General features: G+C 37.1%; 1 protein-coding gene across 5 annotated transcripts in view; it reads right to left on the bottom strand.

Moving 5' to 3' along the window:
* The window catches only part of FILIP1 (filamin A interacting protein 1), a 203254-nt gene that overhangs the window by 165923 nt on the left and 12609 nt on the right, over positions 1–24722 (bottom strand). The window contains exons 1-2 of one of the 5 annotated variants that reach the window (XM_027603575.1): positions 19896–20370; positions 13862–14031 (exon numbers count right to left, since the gene is read on the bottom strand). The exons of 2 other annotated variants lie outside the window; for them this stretch is intronic. The gene's annotated coding sequence lies outside the window, so the exon portion shown is untranslated. Of the gene's footprint in view, positions 1–1132; positions 1245–13861; positions 14032–19895; positions 20578–24722 lie in introns of those variants that run through there. 2 more of the 5 variants (XM_027603574.1, XM_027603573.1) reach the window with 2 other exon arrangements.

The raw sequence follows: 24722 nt of genomic DNA, 5'->3' as shown, positions 1-24722 counted from the left end.
AATAAGGACAAGCAAAGGATTTATAGGCCTTTAACTTCCTTTATATAAGTGAAGAATTCAGAAATTGAAGAGCTTGAAGACTGCTGTGCAGAGTAGGGCCCCCAGAAGTTTTCCCAGTGACTGTACGAAATTTCCCAGTCTTTTACCCCTCTAAAGGTGTTCAGCTCTTTTGGGGTCACTTAACATGCTTCCATTTGCTATCTCTAAAGGTACTTTATACCCTCTTGCTTTCACTCCCTTACCTTAGGAATGTAAACTTTGATTATAAAGATAGGAAAATATTGGAATAGTTGTAGACAAAAGAAAAATAAATATACAACCTAAGACTGAACTTGGCAATGTGCTATTTCTTCCAATCTCTGTTTTGGAGTCTTAGAGGAGTACCTGCATGTGCACAGGTATGATTGGTGACAACTCTGTCATGTTTCTGAGTTTACTGCAAGATCAGGTGAATGGTAGGTCAATTTTCCAGGTTCAGCACCGGCCAACCAGCCCAAACCCCAAGCCTGCCTGAAATATATTTCTGCAATCACTATATTTATAACAATACTGGTTTGTATTTAAGATTGCATAATGCTACATAGCCAGTAAAAAAAAAAAAAAAAACCATCTTGGAGAATCTATCTGTTCTTCTAAGTTTATTAAAATACTAAGAGCTATTCCTATCTTTTTAAAAACAACAGTATGCTCTTAAAAGATTTTCTTACCAACTTGATTACTTAGTAAAGAATTTCATCTGATTTATTTACTGAGCATTTGGAATAACTAAGCATATTTACATTTACATCTAGCTTTTATCTTGAAAAATATTTATTGTCAAAATACTACAGGCGCTGCAAGGAAGCTTACCAATTTGGTACTAGAAGAATTGCTTGGATTAGTAGTTAATTTTAGTAAAGTGTTTTTTTCCCACTAAACCCAAAACAAAATTATTTTTTTTGGCAAAATATATTTCTGACTAAGTATTTGACCATGATAACAACTAAATCTTACATGATCTCTGTATTTGTCAAAATTTGGAGAAATGTCTTATCATTTCTACAGTCAACAGGAAAATGAGCACCCTGGACTTGGTGAAAGGTAAAAATTGCTTCTGAAAAAAACCAAATATGTTATAATTAACCAAACTTACCAAGTGAGAGAAAAATCCAGATGGTTGTTATGGTAACTTTCAAGTGCTGACATATATATTCTGCAATTGTTGAGGGACACTTGGCCACAATTTTGTTCACAAAATGAAAAAACTGTGGAGGAGAAAAGAACGCCTCAAAATAGGACAGTTCAAGTAGAGCATTAACCATGTTAACACCATTTACGTGAAATAAGCTCACCTTCTTACTGAGAGAATAGATATTTCTTACATTTGTTTCACGAGAATATTAAGGCAAATGACTAACAAATATAAAACACTAGAAAAGTTGATAGATGTTTTTAAATTCCTTTTCTGTACTTTCTAGAGGTAAGCTTGGTAGGAATCTGTCATATTCTAAAATACTCAATTCTTAACCATTTGTAGCAAAAGCAGTTGAATTGAATCCCATATTTATTGAGTATTCACTCCACATAGTTTAGCCATATGTCAGGATTGTTAGGAACACAAAGGAGGTATATCTCTACCTTCAAGAGCCTCCAATGAGATGGGAATACAAAACAGTAAATTAAAAAATGAGCAAACAAACAAAAAGGTATAAAACAAAGTGCTAAATGGAAAATGATTACTTGCTAAAAGGTATAGCCCAAACAATAAGTGCTAAACGTTTTTACATTTACATCTAGGTTTTATCTCAAAAAATATTTATTGTTGAAATACTACAGGTGCTGCAAGGAAGCTTACCAATTTGGTACTAGAAAAATTGCTTGGATTTGTAGTAGGAACAAAGCGAACAATGGAATTAGAAAGTCCCATTTACTATGGAGGAAAGTGTGAGATACCTGCTTTTGTTTAAAGAGGTATAAACACCAAAAACACATCTTGTTCTGGAACCTTAAGTCAAGCAAGTCTCATGTGCTGCCAAGGGCCCACTGGAAACTAAGTTAGAACTATGCATATTTAGTATTTAAAGAAAATACCACTGTTAGAATGTGGTAGAATATTCTGGTAGGATTTAAAAGAAGATGGAACTCAATTAGAAGAAAAGGAATTGCCTAAAGTATTCTGTTTCTGTTTCAGGAGGATTTGAATACCAACAGAGGTCAGACCAGTAAAAGAAATGTGCTACCCCAGGAATTCTCAACCAGGGACAATTTCACCCCTCGGGAATATTTGGCAATGTCTAAATACATTTTTGGTTGTTACAGCTTAGAGCAGGAAGGGCTACTGGTATCTAGTGGATGGAGGCTAATGATACATAAAGGTAAACATCCTACAACATACAAGACAGGTCCCCACAACCAAGAATTATCCAGCACAAAATGTCAGTTATGTTGCAGTTGAGAAACCCTGAGTCAGACCACCAAAGGCAGTAAATGGTGACACTCTCTACCACAACTCATGCAGCAAAACAGGCTAAATAAAGGTCAAAAATGATGTTAAAGTCACAGAGGATGGAATCATAGCAAAATCTAAATTTAGATTATAGACTTCTTGCGTCAATAAAGTTATAATTCTGGTATCAGAGAAGACATTTTGCGGCATTAAAAACAAATGCTTCGCCAAAGCTGCATAACCTAAACCTAATCATGAGGAAACATGAGACAGAACCAAAATGAGGAGGCATTCTACAAAATAAATGGCCTGTAATCTTCAAAAGTGTCAAGGAAGAACTAGGGGAATGTTCCAGGATTAAATAAACTAAAGAGATACAACTAAATGCCATATATAATTCAGAAGTAAATCCTTTTGCTATAGAAGACAGTGCTGGGACAACCGGGAAACTTGAACATGTCCTGAGCATTAGACGGTAGTAAGGTATCAGTGTTAATCACCTCATCTTGATGTTTGTGTCATAGTTATGTAGGAGAATAGCCTCGTTTGTGACAATGCACGCTAAAGAATTGGGGGTGATAGGACCTCAGGTTTAAAACTTACTCTCCAATGGTTCAGGGGAAAAAAATACTTCCTACTTTTCTGTAAGTACTTGATTGTATCAAATTTTTAAAAAAATAAACAAAACAAATGTATTATGAAGAAAGTTAAATGTCTCTGCATTTGCTGCCAAGAAATGTTTTATTTAAAAATATAGCAACATTATGCGCACCTTGGTGACTCAGTCTGTTAAGCATCTGACTCTGGATTTCGGCTCAGGTCATGATCTCAGGGTCGTGAGATCGAGCCCCACGTCAGGCTCCACACTCAACAGAGAGTCTGCTTGAGATTCTCTCTCTCTCCCTCTGCCCCTCCCCACTCCCGTGCACACACTCTCTCTCAAATAAATAAATAAATAAATAAATAAATAAATAAATAAATCTCTTATTTTTTAGTGAAAAAATAAAAATATGGCAACATCATAGTTTTCTTTGGAACAATACATAGTAATCCCAACTAAATCTATACGGTAACCTTTTAAATCTTTTATTGAAGAAGGTAGGCTATACATACATACATATATACAATTTTGGCATCATGACCTCCAGAGAATACCTTACTGAATTTTGAATTTAAATGAAATATTCCTTATCTATTTGGCCATATGAACTAATCCATTAAGCCATTTTAAAATGACCAACGTTGGGCTCCTGAGTGGCTCAGGTCATGATCCCAGAGTCCTGGGATTGAGCGCCACATCAGGCTCCCTGCTCCACGGGGAGCCTGCTTCTCCCTCTGCCTCTGCCTCTGCTTCCCTCTCTCTCTGTTGCTCATGAATAAATAAATAAAAGTTTTAAAAAAACGTTTAAAATGACCAACTTTTTCTTATTCAATATGATATTATTTTTAATTTGCCATTCAGTTTAATCAGGCTGTTAAGTAGAAAAATACATAGACAATTGCTTCTGTAGTTCGGTCCAGATCGTACACAGCATAGGAGGTTATATGTAGCCTTTAGTTTGGTTTGAATCAAATTAAACAAATGAATCAACCATTCTTAGTGAGGACACCAAGTTGGGTTTAAAAAAAGTAATTTCACACCATCATTATATAGAATCTTTTCAAGAATATTTTAGAAAATTGTATTCATTCCATTCCACATACATATTTTAAACCTACAATTTATAATGCTCCTTTAAATACAGCACTTAGGAAAATTTTTTGAATTTAGCTGAGGTTTTTATGTAACCAAGATTCTGACCTTTTCTGAGTATATTAGACACCCCTTATAATCATGGTACTCACACCATGTTCTTCGAATCTCTTAAGGTAGTAAACATTATTCCTCCTTAAAGTGGAAAATTCCAGAATAGAAAAACAAATATAAAAAACTGAGAAGAGGGGCACCTGGCTGGCTCAATCTGTGGAATATGTGACTCCTGATCTCAGGGTCATGAGTTCAAGCCCCATTTTGGGTATGGGGCCTATTTAAAAAAAAAAAAACTGAGAAGATTTAGTCAAGTCAGACCATCCTCCAGTTCCCAAGCATCTGCTCTGACCCCCATACTGAGTGGTAATTTGTACTTCAAATTCTGCTCTGTTGTACAACAATCTAGAAGAAATGGCAGGTCCCTCCCTCAAGGTGTATATTTCTCGGAGAATAATTCATTCGGTTTCCCAGTGCATATGAAAGTTACATTTACACTATACTATAGTCTATTAAGTATACAACAGCATTATGTCTAAAAAATGTCCATATCTTAATTTAAAATATTTTGTTGCTACAAAAATGCTCACCATCATCTGAGCTCTTAGCAAGTCATTATTCCTGATCCCAGATCACTGTAACAAATATACTAAAAATGAAAAAGTTTGAAATATTGTGAGAATTACCAAATGTGACATAAAGACATGAAGTGAGCAGATGCTGTTGGGAAAAAATGGCGGCAATAGACTTAACACAGGGTTACCACAAACCTTCAATTTGTAAAAAAAAAAAAAAAAAAAAAAAAAGCAGTATCTGTGAAAAGCAATAAAGTGAGCAAAACGAAGTGCAATAAACGTATGCCTATAATGTTTGGTCTTACTCCTCTTTATCTGTGGGTCTGAGAGAAGTAAAGGGAACTCTTTCACTTAAGCCCAGTATATGAAAAAGAATGCCTGGAAGGACAACCAAAGTGATAAGCACCACTGCTCATCTCAGTGCATCTTGCACGACCAAACAGCAGAAGATGATCTCAATAATCAGCTTGGTTTAAAATGGTTAGTGCCTGCCTTCACTCTATCTAACATTTCAGGAGTGACTTCCTCCAAAAGAGGACTTCCCAGAAGAAAGAACAAGAATGCCCTCACACAAGGTCTTGGGTGAGATTTCACTCACATCACTGCTCCCTACACATTCACAAAATGTCCCTGCTTTCAGACCAGTGGGAAGAAGCTGGGCATCACCCAGAAGCTGGGTACATGAGGATGTACCACCCTCACAAGACCCCTCAGAGGACTCATGCACACCACATACCACTCTGTAACAGCCTCCGTCCGTCTCCTGGAATGACAGACAGAATTGATGAGTAGTAAGTTGCTGACGTTCTGAAAAACCCAATGTGTGGAGTGTGCCAGAGGCGGGATGAGACAGAGAAATCCTGAGCTCTTATACAACAGTTATCTTGGGAAATAACCCAAGATGGCTCATGTTCTAAATTCTAGGAAGATATGCTGCGCAATACTGGTAGTGCCTCATCTGTGAATTCATATACCTGAATTAATAAGCTACATGACCTTGAGAAAGTCAAACTTTCTGGGTCTCAGCTTCCCTACCTCTCATAAAGGAGTGATCAAAGGCAAGGAATTCCTTGCTCCCTTCCCCCCTTTCATCCACCTGCTACTTGGTCCCTCACCCTCATGATCCAGTCAGATTTGTGTCAATTTTGTTTATCTGTTTAGGTTTTGATAATAACATTACTCAGGAAATACATTGCCATCAAGATGTACTTGGCAGCTCAATGATAGGCAAAATGGACTATGGAAACTTGTTTCTAAAAACTCTTAATGGAGCAAGGTCTCTCCTAGGAAATCCTATCAAGCTACTGAGGAAGAAATATGTGCATTTTTTTTTTTAATAAGGGCCTCTAGGTCTGCCAAACTTTTAGAAGTCAACAGACAATATTTGAGAACAATAGGAGGAAGAGAAACAATGTATTCTCAAAATGCATTACATGTGTTTTGACTCTTCTATTTTTCAAAATGGAAGTGACCTTATTTTTCTTCTGATTATAAGGATTTTTACCACATATTGTCTAAGTGATTTTCAGGAAGCTTGCCCTCGTTGATTTTCCCATCAGCAGCATATAGCTAGCATCCATTTCCTCACATCCTCACCATATTGGGTATTGGATTCCTTAGAATCTTGGTTGGTTGAAATAATACTACCTTCCTTTAATTTGAATTTGTAATTATCAGTGAGGTTAAATAGCTTTTCACATATTATAAATTGTTTATCTATGTCATTTGCTCCCTTTTCTGTTGTTGTATCTCTTTTGTTCATTTAAAAGAGCTCTTTATATTAAGAATATTTGTCCTTGGCTACTTTTGTCAAAAGTATTTTTGTCTAGCTTGCTGTTTGTATTTGGCTCATGAGATAAGTATTTTCTGTGTAAAAGTTTTTGGTTTTTATAGAGTCAAATATTTTAGTCTTGTTTTACTGCTTTTTTGTCTTGTTTAAGAAAATCTTCCCCCACCCTATCTATCTATCTATCTACCTATCTATCTATCTTTCTATATTCAAGTATTTCGGTTTCATTGTTTTACACTTACATTTTTGGTGCATCTAGTATGTATTTTGGTAAAAGTATGATGTAGAGATTTCATTTCTTTTTTTCCCCAGTTATTTCAACCTGCATTGAAACATCCATATTTTTTCTTCTGATTTGAAATGCCTCTCCTTCCCAACCCTAACTTCTTATATGTAGGTGTCTATTTTTCTGGTTTTTCTATTATTTTCCCTTGATCTCCTCATCGGTTATGAACTGATTCTGACACCACCACCAAAGTGTTTTAATGAGTGTGGTTTCAAAATTTATTTTAATATGTGGTAAGGCAATCCTCCCAACTTGCACTTCAAAAAATTCCTGGCTATTCATTTGGGTTTCTTGCTCCAGCAGCAGTTAGGCACTTGAAATGAAGTGTTGAATATATGTGTTTTTCAAAGTATACAAGCTTGTGAAAGTCCTAAAGCAAATAATTTTATAAGAAGTAGTCATCCTCCCCCCTTTTAGACACAGTAAGAGTGGTCACTGCTCTGGAAGAATACTCCGAGTGTGGATGGTGGTGAGGTAAAGAATTTTCTAGCCCACAAGATTCATATTTGGCTGGCTCATTGTGGCCACTACAGATTTAAGTATGATGAAAATATATGTATATAGTGCATTCTCTTCATCGCATTATTCTTAAAAAAAACATTAAAATTATCGTGTAAGTAGAAAGAATGTAATTTACGAGTTGCCCACCATTTGTGAAGCTATGTGGACTTGTTGCGACAAATCAGATATCCAAAACTTTTAATCACATTCGTTTCTGCTGCATTCCCTTAGACCTTGTTTGTCAGACCCTCTCTCATTTTCAGCCTCAACAGTCCCTCTTTCCCACAGCAAGGGTCATTTCATCCCACCTGTAATCACTAAACCAATCACTGACTACCCAAAACCGGGAGGGTGCTCCCACAACGCCATTTACTCACTAGTCACATGGCATGGAAATCGCCATTGTTTTTATCTGTAGCACCTATTAGAGAGTAGAGATAATATAATATTCGCTATTGTATCCCAATCCCTAGCTCAGTGCCTGACATAAATGAATCTAAATAAATCTTTAGTGAATGGGTAAGCACTGTATACTAAATGTGAAGCAGGAGGGACACAAAATCCTCCAGCGCAGTACCCTCAGCGTTAGCATATCTTCGTTGTTCTGACATTGCGTTATAACTCTGGCACCTCACTCCCAGTCTCTAGGACTACTCCAGAATTATCCCATCCCTGAATTCCACCCCCGTGCTCTCCTCCCTGGTCCTGCTGACAGGCTTGCTAGAAGGCTGGCTCTCGGCCTGTCAGACACAGCCATGCTCTACCTGCCTGCCAGGACACCCCATAACCTTAGGTTAGATCTCCGGATGCCCACCGCTAACTTGGACCACTCTTTATCATCTAATCCCTTACCATTTGGATCCCGTGTTCTACCTGCTCCCAGTTCAGCACCTCCAGTCCCTCTTCCAGCTTCATACATGGACTTTGCCTGATTGAGCCCAAAACATGTTTTTCAAGGTAAGCAGACTGAGTGGATCTCACTCTATAATCAGTTCCTTTCATACAGCCCAAATCCTCTTAAATTCTCACACAATACTAGTGTTAGTACTGTAGAAGTCCAACTCCTAGGAAAGTGTTTGGGAACAGAAATTAAAGTAATCCAGACATAAATCAAGTTGTAGAATTTTAACTATGCATTCATACTATGTGGGAAAACAAGAGTTCTGTTTTTTCCTCTGATCCCTCTCTCTCTCTCTCAAAAGGACAAAATTCTTCACTTTCCGAGAAACCACAAGTCACTTTCATCTGGTTTTCTCCCTTGTCCTCTCTTCTGTTTGAGCTCAGCATTTCACGTGTTCATTTTGGTGAGATTCCATTGCAATACATCACCAGGAACACATGTGTTCCACTGGGACTTTATTCCCTGGAAGATGTGAATGGTGATGTAAATAACAGCATCATTGGAATTTGGGGGAAGTGATGCAGGGAAGAAAGCTATGGTGAAATGAAGACATAATCAAGCAACTATAATCAATATTTCTTTTTGGGGTAATGTAGGTAGTATTGATGCTGATAGGGAACTTCAAGGGTATTCATCAGCTGGGGCTGTCAGCAGACACATTTATTAAATAGCAGCTGTTGTTTTACCACTTGTTGGGGAGTGGAGTAATCCTAACTCCAGAATAGATTTCTGAGGATGAGGACATGTCCAGCTAGTAAACCACAATAAGTAGCCTGGTTATGTTTTTTTCATGAGTTTTGCAGTACATGAGTGAAAAGATGAGGGACAAATATTTGCAATTAGACTTGTGTCAATAGTTGTCTTATACCACTATATTTATTTGTCTTTTTTAAGTGATCACTATGCCCAATATGTGGGCCTCGAACTCACAACCCCTAGATCAAGAACCACATGCTCTACCAACTGAGCCAGTTGGGTGCCCCGTTATACCACTATACTTAAAGTAAGAGTTTTAGTCTGTTATTGGAAAGACATCTATATCATGCTAATCATAGCTGGAGTCCAGCTTCCACTCATGGTTATTCTCTGATACTCTAATGGACATTGTAAATGTCTGTTGATTTTTAATTTGTGTTGTTATAAAAGCAATATGTGACCGATAAGGTTAAAAAAGAATACTGAAAAGCAGAGAGATAATCACCCATGGTTACTGATTGTTATTCGCATGTTTACAAAAATGTTCAATCCAATCAATGGAAACTTGTCAGTAATGTTTTCTTTCTCAATTCCAAGACATTTATTTTTTTCAATTCCACATTTAATGGATTCAATTTAGCAGACACTTATAGAGCACTTATTTTGTGCAATGTGGTTCTAAAAATCAACCCTTCATATCTGAGTCTATTTATCATGTTAATTTTTAAAATTTATACATAAATATTAATCAGGATAATTATAATCTCTCACTTTTTGTTTAGCTTCTAATGCTTAGAATAATCTGGGTTACAGGACTTGCCATTGGTGATTTCCATCTTGGTAATGTATGATTTAACCAGACAATGCATATAGATTTTCCCCTAGGTGTAAAAATCCTTCTGTAGAATTTCAAACTTACAGAATCAATCAGAAAACTAATTCTATACATGCTGTCAAAAAGTGTAGACTTTAAAAGGTCTGCATGGTACTTAACTCACTGACCACGGGACCAGTGAGTTCCACGGGACAGACCAGCTTGTTTCCACTGCACCTGCTGCTATAGAAGAAGTAAAGTAATTAATCCCTTCCTGTTGTTGCTGATATCATGAGAAGTTAAGGGGTGGTATGTAAGTCCAGATAGGGGAATCCCAGGGAAAATAGTGACCCCAGCCAAAGTCACAGGACTAGCGGAAAAGTCAAATGTCTGAACAGGAGACTAGAGTTTGTGGTTAGAATTTCCACCGGAAAAAAAAAAAAATTTATGTGCCCAAAAGTAAGGCAGAAGATATTATATCAGTCCACAAGGGAAAGGAAAGACAGTATATAGAAACAAATCCACTGAGGAAATGGAGCACCTTGGAAAGTGTCTAAGAGAACAGGTTGCTTCCACTTTGACTCACTTATTGGGAAAATAGAGAAAGCAAGGACCCAATCTTTAGTCAAGCAGAAAGCTCACTTAGTTATCAGAGCACCAAGGCCAGCTGCCACAAGACCACTGATGCTGACACAAGGAAGCAGCTACCATTCAACACATTATATTCTCAGAGTTAGCTCCAGAACAGCAAAGCAATGAAGAGATTAAGAGTACAAACTGAGGAGTCCAATTGCCTGACTCAAATCCCAGATCTGCCACCTGCTTTTTGGACAGCCTTGGGCAATTCCCTCAGCCTTTTTGTCTATAAAATGTAGAGTATATGAATATATGCCTCATGAGGTTGCTAGTGCCTAATACATAGAAAGCACTCATTACGTATTAGCTACTTTATTGTTTTTATGATCATGTGATAAAAAGGGTAATAGACTGGAATTTGTAACTTCTGCCAAGTGATTTCTCTTTTCTTCATCTTAGTACTGTCTTCTTTTAAGTGATGAGGTTGTACTAGATAACTGGTTTGCAACCCTGGATGCACATTAAAAATCACATAAAAGCTTCCAAAAACCTAGTCAGGTCAACTTGAATCAGAGCCTCTGTGGCATAGCCCCAGGCATTTGAATTTTTAGAACATCCCTGCTGATCCTGATGCACAGGGAGTGTTGAGAACCTCAAGACTAGATGGTCTGATAATTCCAAGTGAGCTCAGAGTTCAGTTTCCTGCTGGGTATGGGTGGCTCCAAGACCAAAGCTGTATAATCATCAACAATGTGAGACTCGGAGTCCCCATTCCTGCTTGAAATCAGACCAGGTACAGAAGTACAAAGAAAACCAGGAGCTCTGACAGAAAACTCTTGCATTAATATGATAAATTGTTAATATCTTTCACTTAAGAGGCCATATCAGTTTTGTTGCCAAGAGATATTTAGAACAACTGAATGAGAAAAAAGAAGAAGAAAAAAAAAAACCTTCCAGAAGCCAACAGTCCTTTGTCTCCAATGGATATAACACTAATCCTTTCCCTCCTTTGATACTGTTGCACCCTTTTACATAAAGATAAGAAATGACATAAGGGAAGTTCTGAGTTTATTTGTTAGAAGGAAATCAGGGGAGACCATGTAAATGAAACAGAGGGACTTGATGCAATATAATATATCACTACCTTTATTTTGAATTAAATAAACCTATGACACAGAGCAAAGAGTATATTTGCTTCAAGATGTTTAGCATGTCAGGTAAGCAGTGGTATAAGTCCTGTGTATTGACCAGTAATGAGCGTTGATGTGTATGTTGGGGGGGGTTGGTGGCAAGGTGTGCTAATATATTTTTTACAAGATACTGTTTTCAATTCATAGAATAAAATTTTTCAGAGGGTGGAGATTCCTTCTGTTATGTGCTCACTTCACATGAAACATTCAAGTTCCTAGAATATTCAATCCCATCACCTTGGATATTTGATACATAGAGTATTTATGGACATAGGCATAAGAAAAAGCAAAGCAATATCTGCTCCATCAAAATTTTATTAGAACTGCTCTCCTTTTACTTCAGATAATCCAAAAGTTAAATGCCATACATGTAAATAGAAACTCAAAAATTTTAATTATATCCAAATGATCAGACATTTAGCATCATTAGTAGTCATTCTTGGTTAATAAAGATAAAGGAATTAAATAAAATATCCAATAAAATAGTTCACGCTATTGATCTCAGTAACAAACCACTGTCTGAAAGTATCAGGTAGTTTTCCTTAAACTATAGCAAGTTCTCTGTTTTTTTTCTGAAGGAACAACATGCTACCAGGTTGACAACTCACTACCTAAGTAGCAAAGTTTTGGGGAGCCTATGAGAGCTCTTACATGGAATGAGACCTTCTATTCCCTTCTTCACTGCCTCCTCCAACCAATGTACATGCACCACCAAAGACTTCTTCAGGGAACACTGCTACCAACACCTAAATAAGTAGTTTGTAGGACTCCCTCTTGAACCCACTTAACAAACTGAATGCTAATGACCAAGGCAGAGATCTGCAGAGCATTTTGAATGTTACAACAGAAGGTGGGGTTCTGAGTTGTCAACAGAGGCAACACAAGGAGACCCAAACTCCGATGGTTTTAAAGGATCTGGCTACAAGAGCAGCCATAATAACTCACAAAAGCAAATGTTCCATGCCACCCTCTCCCAGGGAATCAACTCAGCAATGTAGAAACCAAGAACCATGGGCACTGGGTAGCTCAGTCAGTTAAGCGTCTGACTCTTGACTTGAGCTCAGGTCATAATCTCAGGGTTGTAAGATTGAGCCTGGTATTGGGCTCTGTGCTGGACGTGGAGCCTGCTTAAGATTCTCCTTCTCTCTCTCTCCCTCTCACCCCCAAAAAAGAACCACACTGCCCCATCAATAACTGTGGAAGTTATTATATAGCTTCTGCGTTCCAGTACCCGGGCTTTGCTCTTCCTGGGTTGCCCAACTCCAGGGGCCACTGAAGCTTCTGTTTCTACTCTGGGATCTGGGAGAAAAGTCTGAGCCCCTGCAGTGTCACATCCTACGACTTTCACTAAAACATCTCACAGTCACCTCGGTACAGGTCTTCCTTGAACAACTGCCTACATTACAAGAAAGTGGTTGAAAATATGGGCTGGCTAATGTCAAACTGCCTGTGTTTGAATGTCCAACCTACCAGTGGGCATGTTACTTACCATTTACCAACCTCATTTTTCTAATCCATAAAACAGAGATAAAACTAGTGCCTCATAGGGTTGTTATGAGAAGTAAATAAAATCATCCAGGTGAAATGCTTGGCACAATGCCTGGCACAGAATAATCTCCAGTATATGCTATCTAGTATTATCATCATCTATAGATATGAAAAAATTATATATAACTATATAATACATATTATATAGATGACACATATTATTTGTAGTTATTACCATTATATTATGTATTATATCATCATATAAGAATTGGGATTCAGGGGGCGCCTGGGGGGCTCAGTTGTTAAGCGTCTGCCTTCAGCTCAGGTCGTGATCCGGGGGTTCTAGGATCAAGCCCTACATCAGGCTCCCTGCTCTGCAGGAAGCCTGCTTCTCCCTCTCCCACTCCCCCTGCTTGTGTTCCCTCTCTCTCTGTCAAATTAAAAAAAAAAAAAAAGAATTGGGATTCAGATGCACAGTCATTGATAAGAACACCTGGTATGCTGGGCCATGATCTCCAAAATAAACAGCATATAGAAGGAGAGAATATGTGATCCAAAATTGAGGAGCCCCTGAGGAGTGAATTCTACCAATGCAGCTGGCTTCCTTATGTACCAGAACAAACAACAGGCTGTGATCAAAGCAGTTGGTTTGGTGATGTCCAAACCAGAAGATGATATCTATCAAGACAACATGTGAAAGTTAAGCTTATGTGTGAGGCCCCTCCCTCATCCAAATACCAAGCTGCCCAAGCATGTATCACTTACTAAACAGTTATTGAAACACAAAGAGCCTTGAATATCTCCAGTGTCACATTTCAAGACTTACAGAATAATTAGGAAAAATCTGAGCTGGCAAAAGTCTTCTTGGCTCACCCTGGCAAGCAGACCATCTTTGTTTTCCAGGAGTGTGTGCTGTCGTCACAGTAACTGTGAGGCTCCAAATACAGGCCCAGGCTGTCATTTCCTCATGGACTTAGGCTGCCACACTGAAATAGCATTATGAACTCAGCAATGCCTCTTCCTTTCCTGTTGTGCTGTGGTACCTCAAAAATGAGTTACTTAAGACATAAGTATATTAAAGAGATATAAAAAAAATAAAATCCTTTTATCCCTATTACCATATCACCTATGACTCTTGTGTCTGTGTGTGTGTGTGTGTGTGTGTGTAAAGATCTTATTTTTACAAAGATCTTTTAGATAAACAAGGCAAGTTGGCAGTAATTTGATTGTCTTAGTGATGTCAACAGTCTACTGTTTTTGATCAAATTATCTTTCGGCTTTAAATCTTCAGGAAATCATTTTTTAAAGAATGCATTTGGCCAACTCTGATGAGTTTATTTCACGGATTTCCCACACCTTTTCCTTACAAAGATAAGCAGCAGATAATTCATTTCTTCAAAGTAACGGGAAGATTGCAGTTACAATTGTTGCAAAAGCAAAAAAAAAAAAAAAATACTATTTTGAAGGTTAGACCTATAAGGTCTTTGGCCAGTGAAGCAACAATCATGTTCATCTATGCTTTGGTAAAGGAGGTAGGTGACAGAATTTAAGCAAGAAAGCAAAAAGAGAAAAATCCCTGAACCTCAAGGAATCAAAGTCGGATCACTGAGATAAATCTTGCATTTGTTTTAAAATTTTTAATCTGTCTTTCACAGACCTCAGAAACACATAAATCACCCAATATTATGCACGTTGACACCATTTCCCAAAAAGGAAAAACAACACCAACCTTCTTTTGACCTTTCAGTGCTGCTGTGGCTTAAGCAAAGCTCTCAGGGACTGGGGTGCTGGTTAACGTCCTGTTACTTCATTTCTGCTGGGAGTTTCTCAAGTTCTGCAATCAGCTGGTTAGCAGCCAGCAAGAGCTGTTCAATTCATGTTTGACTTTCCTTATTCTAAGTTCTTCCATAACTCCTGCCTTGCCTTGGAAATCAAACTGCCTCAACCATTACCACAGGGAAAGGGGAATTCTGCCTGTAGCCTCTTCCTTTCTCCGATTAGCCGAAGACCAAGAATGACCATTTAAGGAAAAAGAAGAACATAACCCAATATATTTTCCTGAGGTTCCTGTATTTTTGTCCTAAAGCCTTGATAACGTATTCTGTAAAGCCAGGAAAAGTTCTCATTTTTTTTCTTTTCTTCCTTCTTTCTTTCTATAGCAAGGTTTTCATTAGAGAATGACAATTCTAAAACCCAGTTTGCCTTATCTTTTAGAAACGTATCCTTTCAATTGGGAAAAATAAAGTAAATGGCCAGGTTGAAGCCATAACTACCCGGCATAAGGTTGGTTAATGCTAAAGCCACTAAGAAACTTCCCTGTTTATAAGAGTGTTTCAAATATTTTTGTTAAATTAAATATATAGAATGGTAAGTACCCCATAATATACACACACATCTTTATGATATAACAGGGTTTTTTTTGTTTGTTTGCCTTGGAATATACTTGTCATATGAATAGGATTAAGGACGATGAATAGCAAGAATCCATTTCCATTTGGTTAAGGTTAAAGCTAGCATGAGATGACCTTTTTTGGTCTTTTCATTTTTATCTGTTACTAGGTTAGTAAAACAAAACAAAACATCTAAGGGAAGAAATAAAGAATGTGAATTTAATAGTCTATTTTCTATGGAGGAGGAAGTCTCCATTGCCATACATTACCCAGTGTTGGAGGCTATAAAAAAGACACCCAAGCACTATGTATAAACACACTTTATCTCCAAGTGCAAGTATAGAAACCATAGGACAGTCTATGCTGTGGGTGATTTTTTAGCCTTTTTAGTAATGATTCTGTAAGACAGCAGGCTGCTGAGTGATAAGGGAGGGTTTGAAACATAAATTCCATGCTAAATGATTGGCTGGCGTTCAAACTATGTGTGCTTACAGTACCCAGCAGCAAAGTATGTCCCAAACAAGATTCCACATTTAAACAATACATTCTTCTGCCTTTCCTATGATCTATGAACTTGAGTTCACAGACTATCTGTATCTAAGAATTTTGTGTGCAATGAAGATTAAAATAAACAGAAAACTGCACTTAGGATGTGATAATAAAGCAATAATAGATGAAATTTATTGAAAAGTCTACCAGGCAACTAAGTTTTACTAACTCACTTAATCTTCAAAACCCCTCTATGCGGAAGATAGATCATTCTCATTTTACAGATGAGGAAACTGAGGCATAGGGAGTAATCTGCCCAGGGTCACAGTGAGCAGAGATCTGAATCCAAGCCATCTGGCTTGCCTATGCTGCACACCTGCCTTGCCTCCTCCTTCATACCAACATCCTTGTTGTATTTTCAACTCAGATTTAAGGAAACAAATTTATTATATTAGCATATCTTCCCATTGCTATATATGTTAAAAATAATTAATGTATAAACAAATTTATGTTGCAGTCTTTTAGATGTCATACTTCTAACAAGTTGTTACCAATTTTCTCTCTTAAATCTCTCTGCTGAAATCGATCTCAATCTAAGCTTTCCCCCTCAATTCCCAAGGTGCTACTTTCCTAAAACCCACGTGTGTAGAAAAATAAGTAAAAATATGAACTAAGCGAGCTCTGTAAAATCCTATTTCTTAGGGCACCTGTTTTATGAAGAAATGCTTATCTTCCAAAAAAGAAAAACACAATCAGCATTAGTTTAGAATATGCGTTTTGCCACCAAGTTTCACTTCTAAAAAATAAATTAAAAATATAACCATAGGAAAACTACTGCTAAATGAATATATTGAATATTTCACAAATTTCATTGGGAAAATCCCATAATAATTCTTGCTAAACACATTTAGAAGAGTAATTTTAACCTCCTTGGCTATCTTAAAATATAAAGAGAACTTTCTTTCAGTGGACACAGAAAAAAACTGCCTCAAAATCTTAATTCATGTTTTATCTCACACAGTAAGGCTACAGGTTTCATGAGTGATTAAAAATAAATCTGAGAAATGTCTCTATTTTCAAATATCTAGGGAAAAAAAGAAAAAGGGATCACAATACGCTATTTAAATATTTTAATGTTCCAGGACAGATTGTAATCCATGATGACCCACAGATAAAAAGGAGCCATGATTTAAATGAACAATACCAAAGGTAATTACAAATTTAATCTGGTACCAAAAGATGATAAAAGTCATATGAGTTACAGCATTTAGGTAGGTAGATGCATACACAGGGCAAGCAGGTATATAGTATATATACAGTCTTTATATATATAGTTCTTTCTAGTTCATTCTCAAGGTACATCATCTCCACAATCAGGTACATGAGTGTAGTTAGAATTACTTGTAACTTCTCTGTGCACAATAAAATTATGAAGAATTGCCTTGAGAAACTGAGATAAAAAGTTATTAACCACACTTAATAGTTTCTTTTCTTGATTTTATACTTACTTATACTTTCTCGTGTACTCATCATCAGAAATCTAGAGCCAAATAAGTTAATAGAACATCCACAATGTGTGCATAGGGATAAAAAGCTCTAAAACCAAGTGGTGTTTAGGTCAATGCTTTGCACCTAATTGCTTCATTAAACTGTTCTGAATTTAAAGACACAAACCCTATCCCAAAGTACCTTAATTCTAATAGAGCACCAAACTGTCTAAAAGGAATCACTTCTAAAAGGTAAGGTCAGGGAATCATTGTGAAAGTAAAAGACACTTTAAAGAGTGGACAAGGTCTCTAGGAAAGGGGAGGAAATGTATAACAGGCAGGGGGAATGAAACAGGAAGAGGTATAGCATTGAAATGTGCACTGTGCATGTGTTTGGAGAACGGTCCAAAATCTGAACTATCTGAAGCAGAAGGACACTTGTTGTTGAGCAGGGGGAGCCGAAACTGGAAAAGTTAAGTACGTGCCAGATGATGGAAGGTTTTCAAAATACCCAGCCTAGGTGTTTGGCAGCAACCAGGAGTCCCAGAAGATAACTGAAGAGTAAGAGAAACAAGCACAGCAATGTTGTAGAAAAATTAACCCCGTGGTCATGGGCAAGGTGGTCTGGATGGCAGTGAGGGATAGTAGGGGAGCAGCAGTGTTTCAATCCAGACAGAGGGTGAAGGGAAGAGGCTTTAGTGTGGTAGGAGATATGGTGATGGAATCTAACAATACTTGTGGTGAAGGGGAAAGGGGAGAGGGGAGATTTCAAAATAACACAGACATGTGAACTTGAGCAAACAAGAGAAGAGAATCTACATGGCTCATGGAGGGTTTGATTGTTCATATACCGGAGGGAAGCACATGGTCTAACCTGAGCTATTTTTGATTCTCAGGGGTAAATTTACAGCCATGAAGACAATGCTACTCAGAAATCAATTCATCAGGAAACATGGCTTTCACCCAGGGCCAAATGCTGTACTCAGTTATCTACACACTGTTCCACGGACTCCAAAAGAAATTACATGCCTAGAACTAATGGCAGACTTTGGCCTTACGCATACATTTGTAAGCCAACAATGTGACCCTTCCTGAGATAAAAACAAGAAAAATGTAAAGCATTTAGTTCTGACTTTTCAAAACTTTTTCAAGACAAAGATACTTCATCTCCACTAAAGTACCAGGAGTCTCATTCTCTGATACCAAGGTTACCAAAGTGCATTTTGCACTAAACGTGTATACATTCATTACATATGATTAGCTTCATTTACTTCATAAACTAATCGTGCAATCAGAATTAGGAAGCACTGTACATACTGAAGTGTATGTATTATTTCCATTTCCTGCACATTCTATATATAAACTTTAATTTTTCTTAAAATAGAAACATTTTCTGAAAGGGTTGATATATTCTTATTTGTCAACAAACCACCTGTTCAAAACTGGTCTTGGGTAAATTCTTTCTTTAAGTTGATAAAATAGACTCAAATAATTCCCTTTAAAATGTACATCTGTGTCTTCTTTTATATTATCCTTAGATTAGAATATTCATTCAAATTATTGTGTTCATTTAAAGGAACAAACTTATGCAAATCTAGACCAACTATAGACACCAGGTATCAGTAACCATTATCCTAACATTCAGCCACGACTTTTGTCAGAATCAATGTGAAATCAACCACTCTAATCAATTCTGATAAAACTGCATGGCAACTCATGGGAGGGGAGATAATATACCAACAAATAAAAGGAAGATTTCCTTCACACTATCGTAAACACTCATATACACATATATACAACTTTAGAAAGAAGTTTTTTCTAATAGATTCTATTTCAGTTTTAAAAAGCAGCATCTGTTTTATCTATACAGAAGCAATTAGTCAGTTTATTTTTTTCTAAATCACAAAATAACATTCTCCTGAGTAGTTTCTATTCAACAACTGCAAAAGTAGTGATTTAATAGCAGCCGCATTTTGTGCCCAGTCAGAAGCACTTGGGGTGACTATAACGTAACCAGGTCAGAACCAGCACAAGGTGTACCAGTGTAATCAGAGCATCAGGCAAAGGGAGAAGCAGATAGCAGCAAGTCTTAAGTACAGCAATACAAACACCATGCAGGACTTTCCTCTCAGCTACCACACAAGCTCCTCAGCTAGTTTCAGTAAATGAATGTTATTTGCTCCTAGGGAAAAGATCTCTTCCATTGTTTAGCCATCTTAATTGTGAAAGGAGCTGTGAAGTTGTCCTTTGCCATATTTCTGTTACCTGCTCAAAATGATAACTTGGCAGAAATCTTTTGATGGCTATTGAAACATTGTAACAACCTTTGTGCTTAAAAAGGAATTGGCATAATTGTGAGAGAGATGATGTTACTGATTCTTTCAAAATAATCCACAATGATTATGATAATTCCTTAAATGTGTTATCACATAGTGGAGACAGTAAGAATCAAAGGAATCCGACAACACAGAATCTGAGAGAACACTCCTCTTATAGAAGCAGAAATTTAAGAGAGTAAATAGCTGTTTATTTTGGTCTTACCTGACGGCAGCTTGTTTAACCAAGGGTATGTCCTTTATGGAGGTAGTTTATCCTTTGAAGAACCCAGTGGCTTGTCCCACAGCCCCAGAGAGACTGGAGTCTTGGAAAACTATCCAGCCCAAAAGAATACAGAGGAAAAAGCTTTTCCCACTTTCTTTCCTAGGACTAGCCAACAGCTGAAGTCATGCAGGAAACTGAGTAGAGGGAAGGGGAAAGCAGCTTCTTCTCCCTGAAATCCCGATCAGCAGAAATTGGAGGCTGGTGTCTATCTCCCACCCAGACTTTTGTTTAAAAGTTTTTTCAACTGTTGCTAGGTGTTGTTGGGTTCTGAGATTAGGTTTCTCTTCTTCTGCTCCCTTCACAACACTGTCGGAGCAATGACTTTGTTGAGGAGCTGAGCTCGCGCGTGCTATATTTAACCAGTGTTCTCAGCAAGTCAAGCCTGTCAACAGCTGAGAAGTTTGGAGCCGGCTTTACTCAGTTCCTCGGCAGCTGGGTTATCAGTGGATATAGCTCTGCTCACCCTGTAAAAGATTGCAGGGAAACCGGCAGAGCCTTTTAAGGACACAGAGGTAATTATTACTTGAAGCTCTTAAATACAGATTGTGATTTGGGACTTTAAATCTGAAGAAATAGCAGTTGTCTGGAGCAGGGCAATTTACCAATGCAATATTCTTCTCAATTAGGCATTCTCAGATAAATGTTCTTAAATTTAAAACAGCCTTTTAAAAATGTGCCACAACTGTTGGGAAAATTCACAGAAAGAGATCATTCCAGATGGCTTTTTACATTGGTGTGTTACTTTCATACCCTGTCATATCAGACTTGATCAGCTTGTGTACCTGAATGTTATTAAAATCAGGTTAACACAAAGGAATATCTGTAATAGTATGTTTTTGAATGGAGTAAGGATAAGAAGGAAAATCTTAGCATTCTCACTCAGGTCATTCATTCAAAGTAAGAAGTGGAGAACACTCCAGGAAAACCAGGACTTGAAAAACCTCTGGTTGTCAACAGCCTCACCTCATCATTAACCCTCCAGGCTCCAAAACCAGCGAAGAGTCACTTCTACCCTGAGCTGTCACATGAAGACTGTCTCAAGATATTTTATTTGCTTTATTTTATATCATAAAATAGTATGAATCTGAAAAGGTTAAGACTCATGGGGGAAAAAGTGTGTTTAACTAGTTTTGGGGGCTATCTTACTATATACGTGAAATTAACAGTGAGAGGAACTGAGAGAGATCCCTTTAGCCTCAGGAAGAGTAGGAAGGGACACACACACACACACACACACACACACACACACACACACCCCATTATTAGTTGACACACTAGAATATTGCCCTGATAAAAACGTCACCAAACACCATTATAAAGGTTGACCCCCTTCCCGAGATCAATTTATCAGCCTAAGGATACACTTTTTTTGACATGCAAACTGAAGTTAGACAAAGCAGACATGTAAAGGCATGGATTTAACCTTTTAAGCATTGCATATTTGTGAGAAGTGGCTTATATACTAAATAACCCTAATGTCTCTCTGGGAAAGGCTACCACTTTTCACAAGAGGGAGGTGTGTGTGTGTGTGTGTGTGTGTGTGTGTGTGTGTGTGTGTGTGTGTGTCTTTCTTTTTAAAGAAATGACCCTCACCTCCAAGATTAGCTGACCCCCCCCCCACACCTCAACCCATTAGAAAACATCTCAGTTCTTTCCATCCCAGCGACCACACTAATTGCATTCCTCCTTTCCCCTTAATTTATTTACTACTATTAACATATAAAATTACATTTGTTCAGATTCTTAGTCTTCCTGGGTCTTTGATTTTTTAAAAAACCTTGATTTTTTAAAAAAAGACTTGTATTAAGATGAAAGTGTTCTTATGTGAAATGAACGGACTCATCTAGAACACTAATGGATCTTTTAGAAACAATCTATTCACAGTCCCTAAAAAGTGAGTTCTGATAGGAGGTGGAAGTATGTGACTGGGCGAGGCCATAGTTCAGAATCACCAGGAGAACATTTCAAATATTAGAAAGAGCTGGTGTGAGGAGAAATTATTGTTTGGAAAATGCGCACACCCCACACAACATGTCCCACATACAATAGCACCAGGTTGAGAACCATTTCACTAAAGAGGACTCCAGGAATGTATCATTTCACTCCTACTAAAAGTTCGCTTTATAGATGTCTCCAATCCAAAATTAAGCAGAGAAGCTTGTAGCTCAAGTCAAGATGACTTAGGGGAAATAACCCAGTTTGTCTTTATGAGCCTAGATAATTCCATCAGGAGCATGATAGTTATTTCTTCTCTAACTATCCAGACAATTAGAGTTTTCAGTGGTGGTGGGTTTTTTTTTCTTTAATGAAAACCTAGTCCTCCCACCATTGTTTTCTCTAACACTTGGATTAGCGGTCCTTTGTTACTATTAATTTATTTTAAACAATGTGATGACAAGCAACAGCACACAGAGTATTTTATATAATTAGATACTGTTGCTACCTTCAAATTATGTTCTTTAATTATACCAAGCATATGTGCTTGTCTAACTCAGTATCCCACAATAATCAGTCTCTCTCTTTCTCCCCCCACCTCTCACTCTCTCTCTCTCTCTCTCTCTCACGCGCACACACACACACACACACACACACATATGCATTCTCTATCCCTCTTTATAAAGTGAATTTATTTTGAAAGCTTTCCCCCTGGGAATGATTATTCAGACAAAAGAATTTCCTACATAATCCACAGAGGAAGTAGTGCCATTAAGAGTTATTAGAAGTTTGTGTTTTGTATACAGTCGACAAGGAACTGATTTTTCAACACATATTGTTAATATATTACTGTTCAGCTGCATCCTTTTCCCACAGTCTTAAGTGTGAGCATTCTGAGAACATCTGATAAACTTAAAACTAAAGCTGAATTTCCCAACTTCAAGAATGAGTCATGATGAAACTTTTTAATAAGAAAATAGGTTAATAATGTCAATGAGAAAAAAGCAAATGAATTAAGTAAGAGTCTTGGCACATTATCTCTACATCCATTTCTAAAACACAAATTTTACCATATTGTTCATTTAAAGAGGCATAGGGTTTTTTAAGTAATAAATTAATCAGTTTGACATTTGCTTCATGATGAAGTTCAGGAGTGAGGGGTCATGAGGGGAATTTCTAAACAAACATCTCTGTTATTGTTTATTGCCTGGATCTGAGACTTGAATATAAGCTCCTGGGTAGTAGAGAATGTTTCCTGTTTGTTCCTTACTGAATAATCAAGCACCACAGTAAGTGTTCAATAAGTAGGAATGATTGAATGAGCAAATGAACAATATAAAGATGAAAAAAACTTTAGAGCATGTTATCCAAAACTTACAGAAAATGCTTCTAGCCTTTCTGGACAGAGTTATGTCATTATTACTTACATATTACAAGTTTTGGAAAGAAATTCATTGATTGCAAATTAGTTATTTTGAATTTCGTTAAAATTTCAAAGGAAAGTTAATAGATTTTAGGATAATAATAAAAATACTTATGTAACACTTACTATGTGCCAAGCACATTTCTAAAGCCTTAACATATATTCTCATAATAACCCAATGAGAAAGGTATTATTATTATCCCACATTTTACAGGCAAGAAAACGGAGGCATAGAGATATTAAGTAACTTGATCAGGTTACATGCTAATAAGTAGCAGAATCAGATTTGGACTAGAGAGTCTCATTCCAAAAATTTGTGTTCCTGACCACATAACTGCCTCCTTACATTTAATAGTCTCAGTATCTTGTTCTTGACAGTCACTGACAGTCAAAAGATATAGACTCTGCTATACCTGAATAAATATGCTTCTGACCAAAAAAATACATTTAAAATTCTACAGCTCTGAGGCAGATAGAAAAAAAAAATGGCATAACTACATGATCAGCATAGTAAAATAAAAGTTCATTGGAACTGAAGTCTTGTTGAATACCAGAGAAGAGAAAATTGGACTGGAAAGAAGATAATTGCTTTGAGAAAAAAAAAGTGTCTATTTTTAAGCAAAGGATATGAGCTGTTCAGTATTCTCTCTAAAACAAACAATGCATGATGTTCTATGATGAATGAGTTCAGTGCCTAATGAAATTCTAAAATTACATTCTAAAAATATAATTTTGGTCTATGATTTGATAAGCAATTTTTAAATGTTTACGAGCTACGCATTCACAACCAAAACTTCTCAAAGATGTAACCAACAACAAGAAAAAACATAGGACAATATGGGGGTGGCGGGAGAAATCATTTTACATTAACTAATGCTTTGATATCAGAATGATACTGTGTTACAGTTGCTATAGTCAGGTTTTACAATTTGAAAATACTTGCATTTTTTATTAATCTATATATATTTCTATTTAGATCTTACAAAACTTTAAAAAAGGGGTGCCTGGGTGGCTCAGTCGTTAAGCATCTGCCTTCTGCTCAGGTCACAATCCCAGGGTCCTGGGATCGAGCCCCGCATCGGGCTCCCTGCTCCACAGGAAGCCTGCTTCTCCCTCTCCCACTCCCCCTGCTTGTGTTCCCTCTCTCACTGTGTCTCTCTGTCAGATAAATAAATAAAATATTTTTAAAAATTTTTTAAAAGAAATAGTGCTAATACTTTGTAATAACTATACACATTCATAGTAAAATAAGTACTTTGTCCTGTTCACTAGTAAAACATATATTATGTCAAAACATGTATTATGTCATTCATATATTTGTTCATAAAATATTCAATTAAATCATTTCTTTTCCCAACAGCTTCAGAGAAAAGAGAGCCAAGAATAGGTTTTTAGAAAGTTATAAGATA

Source organism: Zalophus californianus, chromosome 7, assembly GCF_009762305.2.
Source record: "Zalophus californianus isolate mZalCal1 chromosome 7, mZalCal1.pri.v2, whole genome shotgun sequence".
NCBI classification, from domain to species: Eukaryota; Metazoa; Chordata; class Mammalia; order Carnivora; family Otariidae; genus Zalophus; species Zalophus californianus.
The sequence above is the reverse complement of the archived record's forward strand: the minus strand, read 5'-3'. Positions and strand labels throughout refer to the sequence as shown.